The 12,135-nt window shown below is 49.0% G+C and overlaps 64 non-coding genes across 64 annotated transcripts; 55 read left to right on the top strand and 9 right to left on the bottom strand.

The window, feature by feature from the left end:
• Positions 1-65: 65 nt before the first annotated feature.
• On the top strand, positions 66-137 carry Trnac-gca (transfer RNA cysteine (anticodon GCA)). Its single transcript has one exon. It is a non-coding gene; the product is annotated as a tRNA-Cys (tRNA).
• Positions 138-211: 74 nt separating this feature from the next.
• Positions 212-293, top strand: Trnas-uga (transfer RNA serine (anticodon UGA)). Its single transcript has one exon. It is a non-coding gene; the product is annotated as a tRNA-Ser (tRNA).
• Positions 294-583: 290 nt separating this feature from the next.
• Trnag-gcc (transfer RNA glycine (anticodon GCC)) lies at positions 584-654 on the bottom strand. Its single transcript has one exon. It is a non-coding gene; the product is annotated as a tRNA-Gly (tRNA).
• Positions 655-770: 116 nt separating this feature from the next.
• Positions 771-843, top strand: Trnat-agu (transfer RNA threonine (anticodon AGU)). Its single transcript has one exon. It is a non-coding gene; the product is annotated as a tRNA-Thr (tRNA).
• Positions 844-901: 58 nt separating this feature from the next.
• Positions 902-983, top strand: Trnas-aga (transfer RNA serine (anticodon AGA)). The gene has a single exon. It is a non-coding gene; the product is annotated as a tRNA-Ser (tRNA).
• A 97-nt stretch (positions 984-1,080) lies between these two features.
• Positions 1,081-1,152, top strand: Trnae-uuc (transfer RNA glutamic acid (anticodon UUC)). The gene has a single exon. It is a non-coding gene; the product is annotated as a tRNA-Glu (tRNA).
• A 76-nt stretch (positions 1,153-1,228) lies between these two features.
• Positions 1,229-1,300, top strand: Trnac-gca (transfer RNA cysteine (anticodon GCA)). The gene has a single exon. It is a non-coding gene; the product is annotated as a tRNA-Cys (tRNA).
• A 74-nt stretch (positions 1,301-1,374) lies between these two features.
• Trnas-uga (transfer RNA serine (anticodon UGA)) lies at positions 1,375-1,456 on the top strand. Its single transcript has one exon. It is a non-coding gene; the product is annotated as a tRNA-Ser (tRNA).
• A 477-nt stretch (positions 1,457-1,933) lies between these two features.
• Positions 1,934-2,006, top strand: Trnat-agu (transfer RNA threonine (anticodon AGU)). Its single transcript has one exon. It is a non-coding gene; the product is annotated as a tRNA-Thr (tRNA).
• Positions 2,007-2,064: 58 nt separating this feature from the next.
• Positions 2,065-2,146, top strand: Trnas-aga (transfer RNA serine (anticodon AGA)). Its single transcript has one exon. It is a non-coding gene; the product is annotated as a tRNA-Ser (tRNA).
• Positions 2,147-2,243: 97 nt separating this feature from the next.
• On the top strand, positions 2,244-2,315 carry Trnae-uuc (transfer RNA glutamic acid (anticodon UUC)). Its single transcript has one exon. It is a non-coding gene; the product is annotated as a tRNA-Glu (tRNA).
• A 76-nt stretch (positions 2,316-2,391) lies between these two features.
• On the top strand, positions 2,392-2,463 carry Trnac-gca (transfer RNA cysteine (anticodon GCA)). Its single transcript has one exon. It is a non-coding gene; the product is annotated as a tRNA-Cys (tRNA).
• Positions 2,464-2,537: 74 nt separating this feature from the next.
• On the top strand, positions 2,538-2,619 carry Trnas-uga (transfer RNA serine (anticodon UGA)). Its single transcript has one exon. It is a non-coding gene; the product is annotated as a tRNA-Ser (tRNA).
• An 80-nt stretch (positions 2,620-2,699) lies between these two features.
• Trnaf-gaa (transfer RNA phenylalanine (anticodon GAA)) lies at positions 2,700-2,772 on the top strand. The gene has a single exon. It is a non-coding gene; the product is annotated as a tRNA-Phe (tRNA).
• Positions 2,773-2,909: 137 nt separating this feature from the next.
• Trnag-gcc (transfer RNA glycine (anticodon GCC)) lies at positions 2,910-2,980 on the bottom strand. Its single transcript has one exon. It is a non-coding gene; the product is annotated as a tRNA-Gly (tRNA).
• Positions 2,981-3,227: 247 nt separating this feature from the next.
• Positions 3,228-3,309, top strand: Trnas-aga (transfer RNA serine (anticodon AGA)). Its single transcript has one exon. It is a non-coding gene; the product is annotated as a tRNA-Ser (tRNA).
• Positions 3,310-3,554: 245 nt separating this feature from the next.
• Trnac-gca (transfer RNA cysteine (anticodon GCA)) lies at positions 3,555-3,626 on the top strand. Its single transcript has one exon. It is a non-coding gene; the product is annotated as a tRNA-Cys (tRNA).
• Positions 3,627-3,700: 74 nt separating this feature from the next.
• On the top strand, positions 3,701-3,782 carry Trnas-uga (transfer RNA serine (anticodon UGA)). Its single transcript has one exon. It is a non-coding gene; the product is annotated as a tRNA-Ser (tRNA).
• Positions 3,783-3,862: 80 nt separating this feature from the next.
• On the top strand, positions 3,863-3,935 carry Trnaf-gaa (transfer RNA phenylalanine (anticodon GAA)). The gene has a single exon. It is a non-coding gene; the product is annotated as a tRNA-Phe (tRNA).
• Positions 3,936-4,072: 137 nt separating this feature from the next.
• On the bottom strand, positions 4,073-4,143 carry Trnag-gcc (transfer RNA glycine (anticodon GCC)). The gene has a single exon. It is a non-coding gene; the product is annotated as a tRNA-Gly (tRNA).
• A 247-nt stretch (positions 4,144-4,390) lies between these two features.
• Trnas-aga (transfer RNA serine (anticodon AGA)) lies at positions 4,391-4,472 on the top strand. Its single transcript has one exon. It is a non-coding gene; the product is annotated as a tRNA-Ser (tRNA).
• Positions 4,473-4,717: 245 nt separating this feature from the next.
• Trnac-gca (transfer RNA cysteine (anticodon GCA)) lies at positions 4,718-4,789 on the top strand. Its single transcript has one exon. It is a non-coding gene; the product is annotated as a tRNA-Cys (tRNA).
• A 74-nt stretch (positions 4,790-4,863) lies between these two features.
• Positions 4,864-4,945, top strand: Trnas-uga (transfer RNA serine (anticodon UGA)). The gene has a single exon. It is a non-coding gene; the product is annotated as a tRNA-Ser (tRNA).
• Positions 4,946-5,235: 290 nt separating this feature from the next.
• Positions 5,236-5,306, bottom strand: Trnag-gcc (transfer RNA glycine (anticodon GCC)). The gene has a single exon. It is a non-coding gene; the product is annotated as a tRNA-Gly (tRNA).
• A 116-nt stretch (positions 5,307-5,422) lies between these two features.
• On the top strand, positions 5,423-5,495 carry Trnat-agu (transfer RNA threonine (anticodon AGU)). The gene has a single exon. It is a non-coding gene; the product is annotated as a tRNA-Thr (tRNA).
• Positions 5,496-5,553: 58 nt separating this feature from the next.
• Trnas-aga (transfer RNA serine (anticodon AGA)) lies at positions 5,554-5,635 on the top strand. Its single transcript has one exon. It is a non-coding gene; the product is annotated as a tRNA-Ser (tRNA).
• Positions 5,636-5,732: 97 nt separating this feature from the next.
• Trnae-uuc (transfer RNA glutamic acid (anticodon UUC)) lies at positions 5,733-5,804 on the top strand. Its single transcript has one exon. It is a non-coding gene; the product is annotated as a tRNA-Glu (tRNA).
• Positions 5,805-5,880: 76 nt separating this feature from the next.
• On the top strand, positions 5,881-5,952 carry Trnac-gca (transfer RNA cysteine (anticodon GCA)). The gene has a single exon. It is a non-coding gene; the product is annotated as a tRNA-Cys (tRNA).
• Positions 5,953-6,026: 74 nt separating this feature from the next.
• On the top strand, positions 6,027-6,108 carry Trnas-uga (transfer RNA serine (anticodon UGA)). Its single transcript has one exon. It is a non-coding gene; the product is annotated as a tRNA-Ser (tRNA).
• An 80-nt stretch (positions 6,109-6,188) lies between these two features.
• Trnaf-gaa (transfer RNA phenylalanine (anticodon GAA)) lies at positions 6,189-6,261 on the top strand. The gene has a single exon. It is a non-coding gene; the product is annotated as a tRNA-Phe (tRNA).
• A 137-nt stretch (positions 6,262-6,398) lies between these two features.
• On the bottom strand, positions 6,399-6,469 carry Trnag-gcc (transfer RNA glycine (anticodon GCC)). The gene has a single exon. It is a non-coding gene; the product is annotated as a tRNA-Gly (tRNA).
• A 116-nt stretch (positions 6,470-6,585) lies between these two features.
• Positions 6,586-6,658, top strand: Trnat-agu (transfer RNA threonine (anticodon AGU)). Its single transcript has one exon. It is a non-coding gene; the product is annotated as a tRNA-Thr (tRNA).
• A 58-nt stretch (positions 6,659-6,716) lies between these two features.
• Positions 6,717-6,798, top strand: Trnas-aga (transfer RNA serine (anticodon AGA)). The gene has a single exon. It is a non-coding gene; the product is annotated as a tRNA-Ser (tRNA).
• A 97-nt stretch (positions 6,799-6,895) lies between these two features.
• Trnae-uuc (transfer RNA glutamic acid (anticodon UUC)) lies at positions 6,896-6,967 on the top strand. Its single transcript has one exon. It is a non-coding gene; the product is annotated as a tRNA-Glu (tRNA).
• A 76-nt stretch (positions 6,968-7,043) lies between these two features.
• Trnac-gca (transfer RNA cysteine (anticodon GCA)) lies at positions 7,044-7,115 on the top strand. Its single transcript has one exon. It is a non-coding gene; the product is annotated as a tRNA-Cys (tRNA).
• A 74-nt stretch (positions 7,116-7,189) lies between these two features.
• Trnas-uga (transfer RNA serine (anticodon UGA)) lies at positions 7,190-7,271 on the top strand. The gene has a single exon. It is a non-coding gene; the product is annotated as a tRNA-Ser (tRNA).
• Positions 7,272-7,351: 80 nt separating this feature from the next.
• Positions 7,352-7,424, top strand: Trnaf-gaa (transfer RNA phenylalanine (anticodon GAA)). The gene has a single exon. It is a non-coding gene; the product is annotated as a tRNA-Phe (tRNA).
• Positions 7,425-7,561: 137 nt separating this feature from the next.
• Positions 7,562-7,632, bottom strand: Trnag-gcc (transfer RNA glycine (anticodon GCC)). Its single transcript has one exon. It is a non-coding gene; the product is annotated as a tRNA-Gly (tRNA).
• A 116-nt stretch (positions 7,633-7,748) lies between these two features.
• Trnat-agu (transfer RNA threonine (anticodon AGU)) lies at positions 7,749-7,821 on the top strand. The gene has a single exon. It is a non-coding gene; the product is annotated as a tRNA-Thr (tRNA).
• Positions 7,822-7,879: 58 nt separating this feature from the next.
• Positions 7,880-7,961, top strand: Trnas-aga (transfer RNA serine (anticodon AGA)). Its single transcript has one exon. It is a non-coding gene; the product is annotated as a tRNA-Ser (tRNA).
• A 97-nt stretch (positions 7,962-8,058) lies between these two features.
• On the top strand, positions 8,059-8,130 carry Trnae-uuc (transfer RNA glutamic acid (anticodon UUC)). The gene has a single exon. It is a non-coding gene; the product is annotated as a tRNA-Glu (tRNA).
• Positions 8,131-8,351: 221 nt separating this feature from the next.
• On the top strand, positions 8,352-8,433 carry Trnas-uga (transfer RNA serine (anticodon UGA)). The gene has a single exon. It is a non-coding gene; the product is annotated as a tRNA-Ser (tRNA).
• Positions 8,434-8,513: 80 nt separating this feature from the next.
• Trnaf-gaa (transfer RNA phenylalanine (anticodon GAA)) lies at positions 8,514-8,586 on the top strand. The gene has a single exon. It is a non-coding gene; the product is annotated as a tRNA-Phe (tRNA).
• A 137-nt stretch (positions 8,587-8,723) lies between these two features.
• Trnag-gcc (transfer RNA glycine (anticodon GCC)) lies at positions 8,724-8,794 on the bottom strand. Its single transcript has one exon. It is a non-coding gene; the product is annotated as a tRNA-Gly (tRNA).
• Positions 8,795-8,910: 116 nt separating this feature from the next.
• Trnat-agu (transfer RNA threonine (anticodon AGU)) lies at positions 8,911-8,983 on the top strand. The gene has a single exon. It is a non-coding gene; the product is annotated as a tRNA-Thr (tRNA).
• A 58-nt stretch (positions 8,984-9,041) lies between these two features.
• On the top strand, positions 9,042-9,123 carry Trnas-aga (transfer RNA serine (anticodon AGA)). Its single transcript has one exon. It is a non-coding gene; the product is annotated as a tRNA-Ser (tRNA).
• Positions 9,124-9,220: 97 nt separating this feature from the next.
• Trnae-uuc (transfer RNA glutamic acid (anticodon UUC)) lies at positions 9,221-9,292 on the top strand. The gene has a single exon. It is a non-coding gene; the product is annotated as a tRNA-Glu (tRNA).
• Positions 9,293-9,368: 76 nt separating this feature from the next.
• On the top strand, positions 9,369-9,440 carry Trnac-gca (transfer RNA cysteine (anticodon GCA)). Its single transcript has one exon. It is a non-coding gene; the product is annotated as a tRNA-Cys (tRNA).
• Positions 9,441-9,514: 74 nt separating this feature from the next.
• On the top strand, positions 9,515-9,596 carry Trnas-uga (transfer RNA serine (anticodon UGA)). Its single transcript has one exon. It is a non-coding gene; the product is annotated as a tRNA-Ser (tRNA).
• An 80-nt stretch (positions 9,597-9,676) lies between these two features.
• On the top strand, positions 9,677-9,749 carry Trnaf-gaa (transfer RNA phenylalanine (anticodon GAA)). The gene has a single exon. It is a non-coding gene; the product is annotated as a tRNA-Phe (tRNA).
• Positions 9,750-9,886: 137 nt separating this feature from the next.
• Trnag-gcc (transfer RNA glycine (anticodon GCC)) lies at positions 9,887-9,957 on the bottom strand. Its single transcript has one exon. It is a non-coding gene; the product is annotated as a tRNA-Gly (tRNA).
• A 116-nt stretch (positions 9,958-10,073) lies between these two features.
• On the top strand, positions 10,074-10,146 carry Trnat-agu (transfer RNA threonine (anticodon AGU)). The gene has a single exon. It is a non-coding gene; the product is annotated as a tRNA-Thr (tRNA).
• Positions 10,147-10,204: 58 nt separating this feature from the next.
• On the top strand, positions 10,205-10,286 carry Trnas-aga (transfer RNA serine (anticodon AGA)). The gene has a single exon. It is a non-coding gene; the product is annotated as a tRNA-Ser (tRNA).
• Positions 10,287-10,383: 97 nt separating this feature from the next.
• On the top strand, positions 10,384-10,455 carry Trnae-uuc (transfer RNA glutamic acid (anticodon UUC)). Its single transcript has one exon. It is a non-coding gene; the product is annotated as a tRNA-Glu (tRNA).
• Positions 10,456-10,531: 76 nt separating this feature from the next.
• Positions 10,532-10,603, top strand: Trnac-gca (transfer RNA cysteine (anticodon GCA)). Its single transcript has one exon. It is a non-coding gene; the product is annotated as a tRNA-Cys (tRNA).
• A 74-nt stretch (positions 10,604-10,677) lies between these two features.
• Trnas-uga (transfer RNA serine (anticodon UGA)) lies at positions 10,678-10,759 on the top strand. Its single transcript has one exon. It is a non-coding gene; the product is annotated as a tRNA-Ser (tRNA).
• An 80-nt stretch (positions 10,760-10,839) lies between these two features.
• Trnaf-gaa (transfer RNA phenylalanine (anticodon GAA)) lies at positions 10,840-10,912 on the top strand. The gene has a single exon. It is a non-coding gene; the product is annotated as a tRNA-Phe (tRNA).
• A 137-nt stretch (positions 10,913-11,049) lies between these two features.
• Trnag-gcc (transfer RNA glycine (anticodon GCC)) lies at positions 11,050-11,120 on the bottom strand. The gene has a single exon. It is a non-coding gene; the product is annotated as a tRNA-Gly (tRNA).
• A 116-nt stretch (positions 11,121-11,236) lies between these two features.
• Trnat-agu (transfer RNA threonine (anticodon AGU)) lies at positions 11,237-11,309 on the top strand. The gene has a single exon. It is a non-coding gene; the product is annotated as a tRNA-Thr (tRNA).
• A 58-nt stretch (positions 11,310-11,367) lies between these two features.
• Positions 11,368-11,449, top strand: Trnas-aga (transfer RNA serine (anticodon AGA)). The gene has a single exon. It is a non-coding gene; the product is annotated as a tRNA-Ser (tRNA).
• A 97-nt stretch (positions 11,450-11,546) lies between these two features.
• Positions 11,547-11,618, top strand: Trnae-uuc (transfer RNA glutamic acid (anticodon UUC)). The gene has a single exon. It is a non-coding gene; the product is annotated as a tRNA-Glu (tRNA).
• A 76-nt stretch (positions 11,619-11,694) lies between these two features.
• Trnac-gca (transfer RNA cysteine (anticodon GCA)) lies at positions 11,695-11,766 on the top strand. The gene has a single exon. It is a non-coding gene; the product is annotated as a tRNA-Cys (tRNA).
• A 74-nt stretch (positions 11,767-11,840) lies between these two features.
• On the top strand, positions 11,841-11,922 carry Trnas-uga (transfer RNA serine (anticodon UGA)). Its single transcript has one exon. It is a non-coding gene; the product is annotated as a tRNA-Ser (tRNA).
• An 80-nt stretch (positions 11,923-12,002) lies between these two features.
• On the top strand, positions 12,003-12,075 carry Trnaf-gaa (transfer RNA phenylalanine (anticodon GAA)). The gene has a single exon. It is a non-coding gene; the product is annotated as a tRNA-Phe (tRNA).
• The last annotated feature ends 60 nt before the right edge of the window (positions 12,076-12,135 follow it).

The following is a 12,135-nucleotide window of genomic DNA, read 5'->3' as shown; positions in this document are numbered from 1 at the left end:
TTAAGTTAAGTTGCTCTCTCACGCGTTGATGTTATATACCCTGTGCGTGGATTCCGTCCTTGGCTGGGGATATAGCTCAGTGGTAGAGCATTCGACTGCAGATCGAGAGGTCCCTGGTTCAAACCCGGGTGTCCCCTACTAGTTGGCTTTTTGTCCTCTTCGGCACCTGAGTGGTGAGCTGGTGAATTATTCTGGTTACCCAGCAATTTCTGCTGCGATGGCCGAGTGGTTAAGGCGTTAGACTTGAAATCTAATGGGATCTTCCCGCGTAGGTTCGAACCCTACTCGCAGCGAATCTTCAAACATTCTTTTTGATCTGGTCAAGTGTCTATCACAACGTACAGACCTTTGCCATGTGATAGAATTGATCATGGCCGAGATAGCTCAGTTGGGAGAGCGTCAGACTGAAGATCTGAAGGTCCCTGGTTCAATCCCGGCTCTCGGCATTTTATCACTGCCCAGCAGGGCGGTTTGAGGTGGTGAATGCAAGCAGCCGTAGCACTTTTCCTCAGCTATGTTTTTTTATTTATTTTCCTTCCTTTCTTTTTTACGGAGGGTATTTTCTGGTGTAGGTAAAACACGATGCATTGGCGGGGAATCGAACCCCGGTCTCCCGCGTGGCAGGCGAGAATTCTACCACTGAACCACCAATGCGTTACTACTCATTTCCAAAATTTCCGAGTGACAGTGTATCACGTCCCGGTGTGTTAGTAGCCTTAACGGCATTTCAGACGTGTGATATTGAGATTTTCAAAATCTCCCAACAGGCAGGCGCTGTGGCTTAGCGGTTAAAGCGCCTGTCTAGTAAACAGGAGATCCCCGGTTCAAATCCGGGCAGTGCCTTTAGCAGTAATGTTGTGCTTTCTGGTCGGCCTTGTGGCAATGGCCAGCGGTTTGTCAGGCTGCGATGGCCGAGTGGTTAAGGCGTTTGACTAGAAATCAAATGGGATCTTCCCGCGTAGGTTCGAATCCTACTCGCAGCGGACGCAAAAAGGTGTTTTTGACACGAACAGAAAGACAGAGCTAGTTCAAATTGTCAGAAAAAGCATGACATCTAAATTACTTAGTGGTGCGAATGTGTCCCGCATGGTCTAGTGGTTAGGATTTCTGGTTTTCACCCAGGCGGCCCGGGTTCGATTCCCGGTGCGGGAAGTGTACATTTTTTAAGTTAAGTTGCTCTCTCACGCGTTGATGTTATATACCCTGTGCGTGGATTCCGTCCTTGGCTGGGGATATAGCTCAGTGGTAGAGCATTCGACTGCAGATCGAGAGGTCCCTGGTTCAAACCCGGGTGTCCCCTACTAGTTGGCTTTTTGTCCTCTTCGGCACCTGAGTGGTGAGCTGGTGAATTATTCTGGTTACCCAGCAATTTCTGCTGCGATGGCCGAGTGGTTAAGGCGTTAGACTTGAAATCTAATGGGATCTTCCCGCGTAGGTTCGAACCCTACTCGCAGCGAATCTTCAAACATTCTTTTTGATCTGGTCAAGTGTCTATCACAACGTACAGACCTTTGCCATGTGATAGAATTGATCATGGCCGAGATAGCTCAGTTGGGAGAGCGTCAGACTGAAGAGCTGAAGGTCCCTGGTTCAATCCCGGGTCTCGGCATTTTATCACTGCCCAGCAGGGCGGTTTGAGGTGGTGAATGCAAGCAGCCGTAGCACTTTTCCTCAGCTATGTTTTTTTATTTATTTTCCTTCCTTTCTTTTTTACGGAGGGTATTTTCTGGTGTAGGTAAAACACGATGCATTGGCGGGGAATCGAACCCTGGTCTCCCGCGTGGCAGGCGAGAATTCTACCACTGAACCACCAATGCGTTACTACTCATTTCCAAAATTTCCGAGTGACAGTGTATCACGTCCCGGTGTGTTAGTAGCCTTAACGGCATTTCAGACGTGTGATATTGAGATTTTCAAAATCTCCCAACAGGCAGGCGCTGTGGCTTAGCGGTTAAAGCGCCTGTCTAGTAAACAGGAGATCCCCGGTTCAAATCCGGGCAGTGCCTTTAGCAGTAATGTTGTGCTTTCTGGTTGGCCTTGTGGCAATGGCCAGCGGTTTGTCAGGCTGCGATGGCCGAGTGGTTAAGGCGTTTGACTAGAAATCAAATGGGATCTTCCCGCGTAGGTTCGAATCCTACTCGCAGCGGACGCAAAATGGTGTTTTTGACACGAACAGAAAGACAGAGCTAGTTCAAATTGTCAGAAAAAGCATGACATCTAAATTACTTAGTGGTGCGAACGTGTCCCGCATGGTCTAGTGGTTAGGATTTCTGGTTTTCACCCAGGCGGCCCGGGTTCGATTCCCGGTGCGGGAAGTGTACATTTTTTAAGTTAAGTTGCTCTCTCACGCGTTGATGTTATATACCCTGTGCGTGGATTCCGTCCTTGGCTGGGGATATAGCTCAGTGGTAGAGCATTCGACTGCAGATCGAGAGGTCCCTGGTTCAAACCCGGGTGTCCCCTACTAGTTGGCTTTTTGTCCTCTTCGGCACCTGAGTGGTGAGCTGGTGAATTATTCTGGTTACCCAGCAATTTCTGCTGCGATGGCCGAGTGGTTAAGGCGTTAGACTTGAAATCTAATGGGATCTTCCCGCGTAGGTTCGAACCCTACTCGCAGCGAATCTTCAAACATTCTTTTTGATCTGGTCAAGTGTCTATCACAACGTACAGACCTTTGCCATGTGATAGAATTGATCATGGCCGAGATAGCTCAGTTGGGAGAGCGTCAGACTGAAGATCTGAAGGTCCCTGGTTCAATCCCGGGTCTCGGCATTTTATCACTGCCCAGCAGGGCGGTTTGAGGTGGTGAATGCAAGCAGCCGTAGCACTTTTCCTCAGCTATGTTTTTTTATTTATTTTCCTTCCTTTCTTTTTTACGGAGGGTATTTTCTGGTGTAGGTAAAACACGATGCATTGGCGGGGAATCGAACCCCGGTCTCCCGCGTGGCAGGCGAGAATTCTACCACTGAACCACCAATGCGTTACTACTCATTTCCAAAATTTCCGAGTGACAGTGTATCACGTCCCGGTGTGTTAGTAGCCTTAACGGCATTTCAGACGTGTGATATTGAGATTTTCAAAATCTCCCAACAGGCAGGCGCTGTGGCTTAGCGGTTAAAGCGCCTGTCTAGTAAACAGGAGATCCCCGGTTCAAATCCGGGCAGTACCTTTAGCAGTAATGTTGTGCTTTCTGGTCGGCCTTGTGGCAATGGCCAGCGGTTTGTCAGGCTGCGATGGCCGAGTGGTTAAGGCGTTTGACTAGAAATCAAATGGGATCTTCCCGCGTAGGTTCGAATCCTACTCGCAGCGGACGCAAAAAGGTGTTTTTGACACGAACAGAAAGACAGAGCTAGTTCAAATTGTCAGAAAAAGCATGACATCTAAATTACTTAGTGGTGCGAATGTGTCCCGCATGGTCTAGTGGTTAGGATTTCTGGATTTCACCCAGGCGGCCCGGGTTCGATTCCCGGTGCGGGAAGTGTACATTTTTTAAGTTAAGTTGCTCTCTCACGCGTTGATGTTATATACCCTGTGCGTGGATTCCGTCCTTGGCTGGGGATATAGCTCAGTGGTAGAGCATTCGACTGCAGATCGAGAGGTCCCTGGTTCAAACCCGGGTGTCCCCTACTAGTTGGCTTTTTGTCCTCTTCGGCACCTGAGTGGTGAGCTGGTGAATTATTCTGGTTACCCAGCAATTTCTGCTGCGATGGCCGAGTGGTTAAGGCGTTAGACTTGAAATCTAATGGGATCTTCCCGCGTAGGTTCGAACCCTACTCGCAGCGAATCTTCAAACATTCTTTTTGATCTGGTCAAGTGTCTATCACAACGTACAGACCTTTGCCATGTGATAGATTTGATCATGGCCGAGATAGCTCAGTTGGGAGAGCGTCAGACTGAAGATCTGAAGGTCCCTGGTTCAATCCCGGGTCTCGGCATTTTATCACTGCCCAGCAGGGCGGTTTGAGGTGGTGAATGCAAGCAGCCGTAGCACTTTTCCTCAGCTATGTTTTTTTATTTATTTTCCTTCCTTTCTTTTTTACGGAGGGTATTTTCTGGTGTAGGTAAAACACGATGCATTGGCGGGGAATCGAACCCCGGTCTCCCGCGTGGCAGGCGAGAATTCTACCACTGAACCACCAATGCGTTACTACTCATTTCCAAAATTTCCGAGTGACAGTGTATCACGTCCCGGTGTGTTAGTAGCCTTAACGGCATTTCAGACGTGTGATATTGAGATTTTCAAAATCTCCCAACAGGCAGGCGCTGTGGCTTAGCGGTTAAAGCGCCTGTCTAGTAAACAGGTGATCCCCGGTTCAAATCCGGGCAGTGCCTTTAGCAGTAATGTTGTGCTTTCTGGTCGGCCTTGTGGCAATGGCCAGCGGTTTGTCAGGCTGCGATGGCCGAGTGGTTAAGGCGTTTGACTAGAAATCAAATGGGATCTTCCCGCGTAGGTTCGAATCCTACTCGCAGCGGACGCAAAAAGGTGTTTTTGACACGAACAGAAAGACAGAGCTAGTTCAAATTGTCAGAAAAAGCATGACATCTAAATTACTTAGTGGTGCGAATGTGTCCCGCATGGTCTAGTGGTTAGGATTTCTGGTTTTCACCCAGGCGGCCCGGGTTCGATTCCCGGTGCGAGAAGTGTACATTTTTTAAGTTAAGTTGCTCTCTCACGCGTTGATGTTATATACCCTGTGCGTGGATTCCGTCCTTGGCTGGGGATATAGCTCAGTGGTAGAGCATTCGACTGCAGATCGAGAGGTCCCTGGTTCAAACCCGGGTGTCCCCTACTAGTTGGCTTTTTGTCCTCTTCGGCACCTGAGTGGTGAGCTGGTGAATTATTCTGGTTACCCAGCAATTTCTGCTGCGATGGCCGAGTGGTTAAGGCGTTAGACTTGAAATCTAATGGGATCTTCCCGCGTAGGTTCGAACCCTACTCGCAGCGAATCTTCAAACATTCTTTTTGATCTGGTCAAGTGTCTATCACAACGTACACACCTTTGCCATGTGATAGAATTGATCATGGCCGAGATAGCTCAGTTGGGAGAGCGTCAGACTGAAGATCTGAAGGTCCCTGGTTCAATCCCGGCTCTCGGCATTTTATCACTGCCCAGCAGGGCGGTTTGAGGTGGTGAATGCAAGCAGCCGTAGCACTTCTCCTCAGCTATGTTTTTTTATTTATTTTCCTTCCTTTCTTTTTTACGGAGGGTATTTTCTGGTGTAGGTAAAACACGATGCATTGGCGGGGAATCGAACCCCGGTCTCCCGCGTGGCAGGCGAGAATTCTACCACTGAACCACCAATGCGTTACTACTCATTTCCAAAATTTCCGAGTGACAGTGTATCACGTCCCGGTGTGTTAGTAGCCTTAACGGCATTTCAGACGTGTGATATTGAGATTTTCAAAATCTCCCAACAGGCAGGCGCTGTGGCTTAGCGGTTAAAGCGCCTGTCTAGTAAACAGGAGATCCCCGGTTCAAATCCGGGCAGTGCCTTTAGCAGTAATGTTGTGCTTTCTGGTCGGCCTTGTGGCAATGGCCAGCGGGTTGGCAGGCTGCGATGGCCGAGTGGTTAAGGCGTTTGACTAGAAATCAAATGGGATCTTCCCGCGTAGGTTCGAATCCTACTCGCAGCGGACGCAAAAAGGTGTTTTTGACACGAACAGAAAGACAGAGCTAGTTCAAATTGTCAGAAAAAGCATGACATCTAAATTACTTAGTGGTGCGAATGTGTCCCGCATGGTCTAGTGGTTAGGATTTCTGGTTTTCACCCAGGCGGCCCGGGTTCGATTCCCGGTGCGGGAAGTGTACATTTTTTAAGTTAAGTTGCTCTCTCACGCGTTGATGTTATATACCCTGTGCGTGGATTCCGTCCTTGGCTGGGGATATAGCTCAGTGGTAGAGCATTCGACTGCAGATCGAGAGGTCCCTGGTTCAAACCCGGGTGTCCCCTACTAGTTGGCTTTTTGTCCTCTTCGGCACCTGAGTGGTGAGCTGGTGAATTATTCTGGTTACCCAGCAATTTCTGCTGCGATGGCCGAGTGGTTAAGGCGTTAGACTTGAAATCTAATGGGATCTTCCCGCGTAGGTTCGAACCCTACTCGCAGCGAATCTTCAAACATTCTTTTTGATCTGGTCAAGTGTCTATCACAACGTACAGACCTTTGCCATGTGATAGAATTGATCATGGCCGAGATAGCTCAGTTGGGAGAGCGTCAGACTGAAGATCTGAAGGTCCCTGGTTCAATCCCGGGTCTCGGCATTTTATCACTGCCCAGCAGGGCGGTTTGAGGTGGTGAATGCAAGCAGCCGTAGCACTTTTCCTCAGCTATGTTTTTTTATTTATTTTCCTTCCTTTCTTTTTTACGGAGGGTATTTTCTGGTGTAGGTAAAACACGATGCATTGGCGGGGAATCGAACCCCGGTCTCCCGCGTGGCAGGCGAGAATTCTACCACTGAACCACCAATGCGTTACTACTCATTTCCAAAATTTCCGAGTGACAGTGTATCACGTCCCGGTGTGTTAGTAGCCTTAACGGCATTTCAGACGTGTGATATTGAGATTTTCAAAATCTCCCAACAGGCAGGCGCTGTGGCTTAGCGGTTAAAGCGCCTGTCTAGTAAACAGGAGATCCCCGGTTCAAATCCGGGCAGTGCCTTTAGCAGTAATGTTGTGCTTTCTGGTCGGCCTTGTGGCAATGGCCAGCGGTTTGTCAGGCTGCGATGGCCGAGTGGTTAAGGCGTTTGACTAGAAATCAAATGGGATCTTCCCGCGTAGGTTCGAATCCTACTCGCAGCGGACGCAAAAAGGTGTTTTTGACACGAACAGAAAGACAGAGCTAGTTCAAATTGTCAGAAAAAGCATGACATCTAAATTACTTAGTGGTGCGAATGTGTCCCGCATGGTCTAGTGGTTAGGATTTCTGGTTTTCACCCAGGCGGCCCGGGTTCGATTCCCGGTGCGGGAAGTGTACATTTTTTAAGTTAAGTTGCTCTCTCACGCGTTGATGTTATATACCCTGTGCGTGGATTCCGTCCTTGGCTGGGGATATAGCTCAGTGGTAGAGCATTCGACTGCAGATCGAGAGGTCCCTGGTTCAAACCCGGGTGTCCCCTACTAGTTGGCTTTTTGTCCTCTTCGGCACCTGAGTGGTGAGCTGGTGAATTATTCTGGTTACCCAGCAATTTCTGCTGCGATGGCCGAGTGGTTAAGGCGTTAGACTTGAAATCTAATGGGATCTTCCCGCGTAGGTTCGAACCCTACTCGCAGCGAATCTTCAAACATTCTTTTTGATCTGGTCAAGTGTCTATCACAACGTACAGACCTTTGCCATGTGATAGAATTGATCATGGCCGAGATAGCTCAGTTGGGAGAGCGTCAGACTGAAGATCTGAAGGTCCCTGGTTCAATCCCGGGTCTCGGCATTTTATCACTGCCCAGCAGGGCGGTTTGAGGTGGTGAATGCAAGCAGCCGTAGCACTTTTCCTCAGCTATGTTTTTTTATTTATTTTCCTTCCTTTCTTTTTTACGGAGGGTATTTTCTGGTGTAGGTAAAACACGATGCATTGGCGGGGAATCGAACCCCGGTCTCCCGCGTGGCAGGCGAGAATTCTACCACTGAACCACCAATGCGTTACTACTCATTTCCAAAATTTCCGAGTGACAGTGTATCACGTCCCGGTGTGTTAGTAGCCTTAACGGCATTTCAGACGTGTGATATTGAGATTTTCAAAGTCTCCCAACAGGCAGGCGCTGTGGCTTAGCGGTTAAAGCGCCTGTCTAGTAAACAGGAGATCCCCGGTTCAAATCCGGGCAGTGCCTTTAGCAGTAATGTTGTGCTTTCTGGTCGGCCTTGTGGCAATGGCCAGCGGTTTGTCAGGCTGCGATGGCCGAGTGGTTAAGGCGTTTGACTAGAAATCAAATGGGATCTTCCCGCGTAGGTTCGAATCCTACTCGCAGCGGACGCAAAAAGGTGTTTTTGACACGAACAGAAAGACAGAGCTAGTTCAAATTGTCAGAAAAAGCATGACATCTAAATTACTTAGTGGTGCGAATGTGTCCCGCATGGTCTAGTGGTTAGGATTTCTGGTTTTCACCCAGGCGGCCCGGGTTCGATTCCCGGTGCGGGAAGTGTACATTTTTTAAGTTAAGTTGCTCTCTCACGCGTTGATGTTATATACCCTGTGCGTGGATTCCGTCCTTGGCTGGGGATATAGCTCAGTGGTAGAGCATTCGACTGCAGATCGAGAGGTCCCTGGTTCAAACCCGGTGTCCCCTACTAGTTGGCTTTTTGTCCTCTTCGGCACCTGAGTGGTGAGCTGGTGAATTATTCTGGTTACCCAGCAATTTCTGCTGCGATGGCCGAGTGGTTAAGGCGTTAGACTTGAAATCTAATGGGATCTTCCCGCGTAGGTTCGAACCCTACTCGCAGCGAATCTTCAAACATTCTTTTTGATCTGGTCAAGTGTCTATCACAACGTACAGACCTTTGCCATGTGATAGAATTGATCATGGCCGAGATAGCTCAGTTGGGAGAGCGTCAGACTGAAGATCTGAAGGTCCCTGGTTCAATCCCGGGTCTCGGCATTTTATCACTGCCCAGCAGGGCGGTTTGAGGTGGTGAATGCAAGCAGCCGTAGCACTTTTCCTCAGCTATGTTTTTTTATTTATTTTCCTTCCTTTCTTTTTTACGGAGGGTATTTTCTGGTGTAGGTAAAACACGATGCATTGGCGGGGAATCGAACCCCGGTCTCCCGCGTGGCAGGCGAGAATTCTACCACTGAACCACCAATGCGTTACTACTCATTTCCAAAATTTCCGAGTGACAGTGTATCACGTCCCGGTGTGTTAGTAGCCTTAACGGCATTTCAGACGTGTGATATTGAGATTTTCAAAATCTCCCAACAGGCAGGCGCTGTGGCTTAGCGGTTAAAGCGCCTGTCTAGTAAACAGGAGATCCCCGGTTCAAATCCGGGCAGTGCCTTTAGCAGTAATGTTGTGCTTTCTGGTCGGCCTTGTGGCAATGGCCAGCGGTTTGTCAGGCTGCGATGGCCGAGTGGTTAAGGCGTTTGACTAGAAATCAAATGGGATCTTCCCGCGTAGGTTCGAATCCTACTCGCAGCGGACGCAAAAAGGTGTTTTTGACACGAACAGAAAGACAGAGCTAGTTCAAATTGTCAGAAAAAGCATGACATCTAAATTACTTAGTGGTGCGAATGTGTCCCGCATGGTCTAGTGGTTAGGATTTCTGGTTTTCACCCAGGCGGCCCGGGTTCGATTCCCGGTGCGGGAAGTGTACATTTTTTAAGTTAAGTTGCTCTCTCACGCGTTGATGTTATATACCCTGTGCGTGGATTCCGTCCTTGGCTGGGGATATAGCTCAGTGGTAGAGCATTCGACTGCAGATCGAGAGGTCCCTGGTTCAAACCCGGGTGTCCCCTACTAGTTGGCTTTTTGTCCTCTTCGGCACCTGAGTGGTGAGCTGGTGAATTATTCTGGTTACCCAGCAATTTCTGCTGCGATGGCCGAGTGGTTAAGGCGTTAGACTTGAAATCTAATGGGATCTTCCCGCGTAGGTTCGAACCCTACTCGCAGCGAATCTTCAAACATTCTTTTTGATCTGGTCAAGTGTCTATCACAACGTACAGACCTTTGCCATGTGATAGAATTGATCATGGCCGAGATAGCTCAGTTGGGAGAGCGTCAGACTGAAGATCTGAAGGTCCCTGGTTCAATCCCGGGTCTCGGCATTTTATCACTGCCCAGCAGGGCGGTTTGAGGTGGTGAATGCAAGCAGCCGTAGCACTTTTCCTCAGCTATGTTTTTTTATTTATTTTCCTTCCTTTCTTTTTTACGGAGGGTATTTTCTGGTGTAGGTAAAACACGATGCATTGGCGGGGAATCGAACCCCGGTCTCCCGCGTGGCAGGCGAGAATTCTACCACTGAACCACCAATGCGTTACTACTCATTTCCAAAATTTCCGAGTGACAGTGTATCACGTCCCGGTGTGTTAGTAGCCTTAACGGCATTTCAGACGTGTGATATTGAGATTTTCAAAATCTCCCAACAGGCAGGCGCTGTGGCTTAGCGGTTAAAGCGCCTGTCTAGTAAACAGGAGATCCCCGGTTCAAATCCGGGCAGTGCCTTTAGCAGTAATGTTGTGCTTTCTGGTCGGCCTTGTGGCAATGGCCAGCGGTTTGTCAGGCTGCGATGGCCGAGTGGTTAAGGCGTTTGACTAGAAATCAAATGGGATCTTCCCGCGTAGGTTCGAATCCTACTCGCAGCGGACGCAAAAAGGTGTTTTTGACACGAACAGAAAGACAGAGCTAGTTCAAATTGTCAGAAAAAGCATGACATCTAAATTACTTAGTGGTGCGAATGTGTCCCGCATGGTCTAGTGGTTAGGATTTCTGGTTTTCACCCAGGCGGCCCGGGTTCGATTCCCGGTGCGGGAAGTGTACATTTTTTAAGTTAAGTTGCTCTCTCACGCGTTGATGTTATATACCCTGTGCGTGGATTCCGTCCTTGGCTGGGGATATAGCTCAGTGGTAGAGCATTCGACTGCAGATCGAGAGGTCCCTGGTTCAAACCCGGGTGTCCCCTACTAGTTGGCTTTTTGTCCTCTTCGGCACCTGAGTGGTGAGCTGGTGAATTATTCTGGTTACCCAGCAATTTCTGCTGCGATGGCCGAGTGGTTAAGGCGTTAGACTTGAAATCTAATGGGATCTTCCCGCGTAGGTTCGAACCCTACTCGCAGCGAATCTTCAAACATTCTTTTTGATCTGGTCAAGTGTCTATCACAACGTACAGACCTTTGCCATGTGATAGCATTGATCATGGCCGAGATAGCTCAGTTGGGAGAGCGTCAGACTGAAGATCTGAAGGTCCCTGGTTCAATCCCGGGTCTCGGCATTTTATCACTGCCCAGCAGGGCGGTTTGAGGTGGTGAATGCAAGCAGCCGTAGCACTTTTCCTCAGCTATGTTTTTTTATTTATTTTCCTTCCTTTCTTTTTTACGGAGGGTATTTTCTGGTGTAGGTAAAACACGATGCATTGGCGGGGAATCGAACCCCGGTCTCCCGCGTGGCAGGCGAGAATTCTACCACTGAACCACCAATGCGTTACTACTCATTTCCAAAATTTCCGAGTGACAGTGTATCACGTCCCGGTGTGTTAGTAGCCTTAACGGCATTTCAGACGTGTGATATTGAGATTTTCAAAATCTCCCAACAGGCAGGCGCTGTGGCTTAGCGGTTAAAGCGCCTGTCTAGTAAACAGGAGATCCCCGGTTCAAATCCGGGCAGTGCCTTTAGCAGTAATGTTGTGCTTTCTGGTCGGCCTTGTGGCAATGGCCAGCGGTTTGTCAGGCTGCGATGGCCGAGTGGTTAAGGCGTTTGACTAGAAATCAAATGGGATCTTCCCGCGTAGGTTCGAATCCTACTCGCAGCGGACGCAAAATGGTGTTTTTGACACGAACAGAAAGACAGAGCTAGTTCAAATTGTCAGAAAAAGCATGACATCTAAATTACTTAGTGGTGCGAACGTGTCCCGCATGGTCTAGTGGTTAGGATTTCTGGTTTTCACCCAGGCGGCCCGGGTTCGATTCCCGGTGCGGGAAGTGTACATTTTTTAAGTTAAGTTGCTCTCTCACGCGTTGATGTTATATACCCTGTGCGTGGATTCCGTCCTTGGCTGGGGATATAGCTCAGTGGTAGAGCATTCGACTGCAGATCGAGAGGTCCCTGGTTCAAACCCGGGTGTCCCCTACTAGTTGGCTTTTTGTCCTCTTCGGCACCTGAGTGGTGAGCTGGTGAATTATTCTGGTTACCCAGCAATTTCTGCTGCGATGGCCGAGTGGTTAAGGCGTTAGACTTGAAATCTAATGGGATCTTCCCGCGTAGGTTCGAACCCTACTCGCAGCGAATCTTCAAACATTCTTTTTGATCTGGTCAAGTGTCTATCACAACGTACAGACCTTTGCCATGTGATAGAATTGATCATGGCCGAGATAGCTCAGTTGGGAGAGCGTCAGACTGAAGATCTGAAGGTCCCTGGTTCAATCCCGGGTCTCGGCATTTTATCACTGCCCAGCAGGGCGGTTTGAGGTGGTGAATGCAAGCAGCCGTAGCACTTTT

This window comes from Hydractinia symbiolongicarpus, chromosome 2, assembly GCF_029227915.1.
Source record: "Hydractinia symbiolongicarpus strain clone_291-10 chromosome 2, HSymV2.1, whole genome shotgun sequence".
In the NCBI taxonomy this organism is placed as follows: Eukaryota; Metazoa; Cnidaria; class Hydrozoa; order Anthoathecata; family Hydractiniidae; genus Hydractinia; species Hydractinia symbiolongicarpus.
The sequence above is the reverse complement of the archived record's forward strand: the minus strand, read 5'-3'. Positions and strand labels throughout refer to the sequence as shown.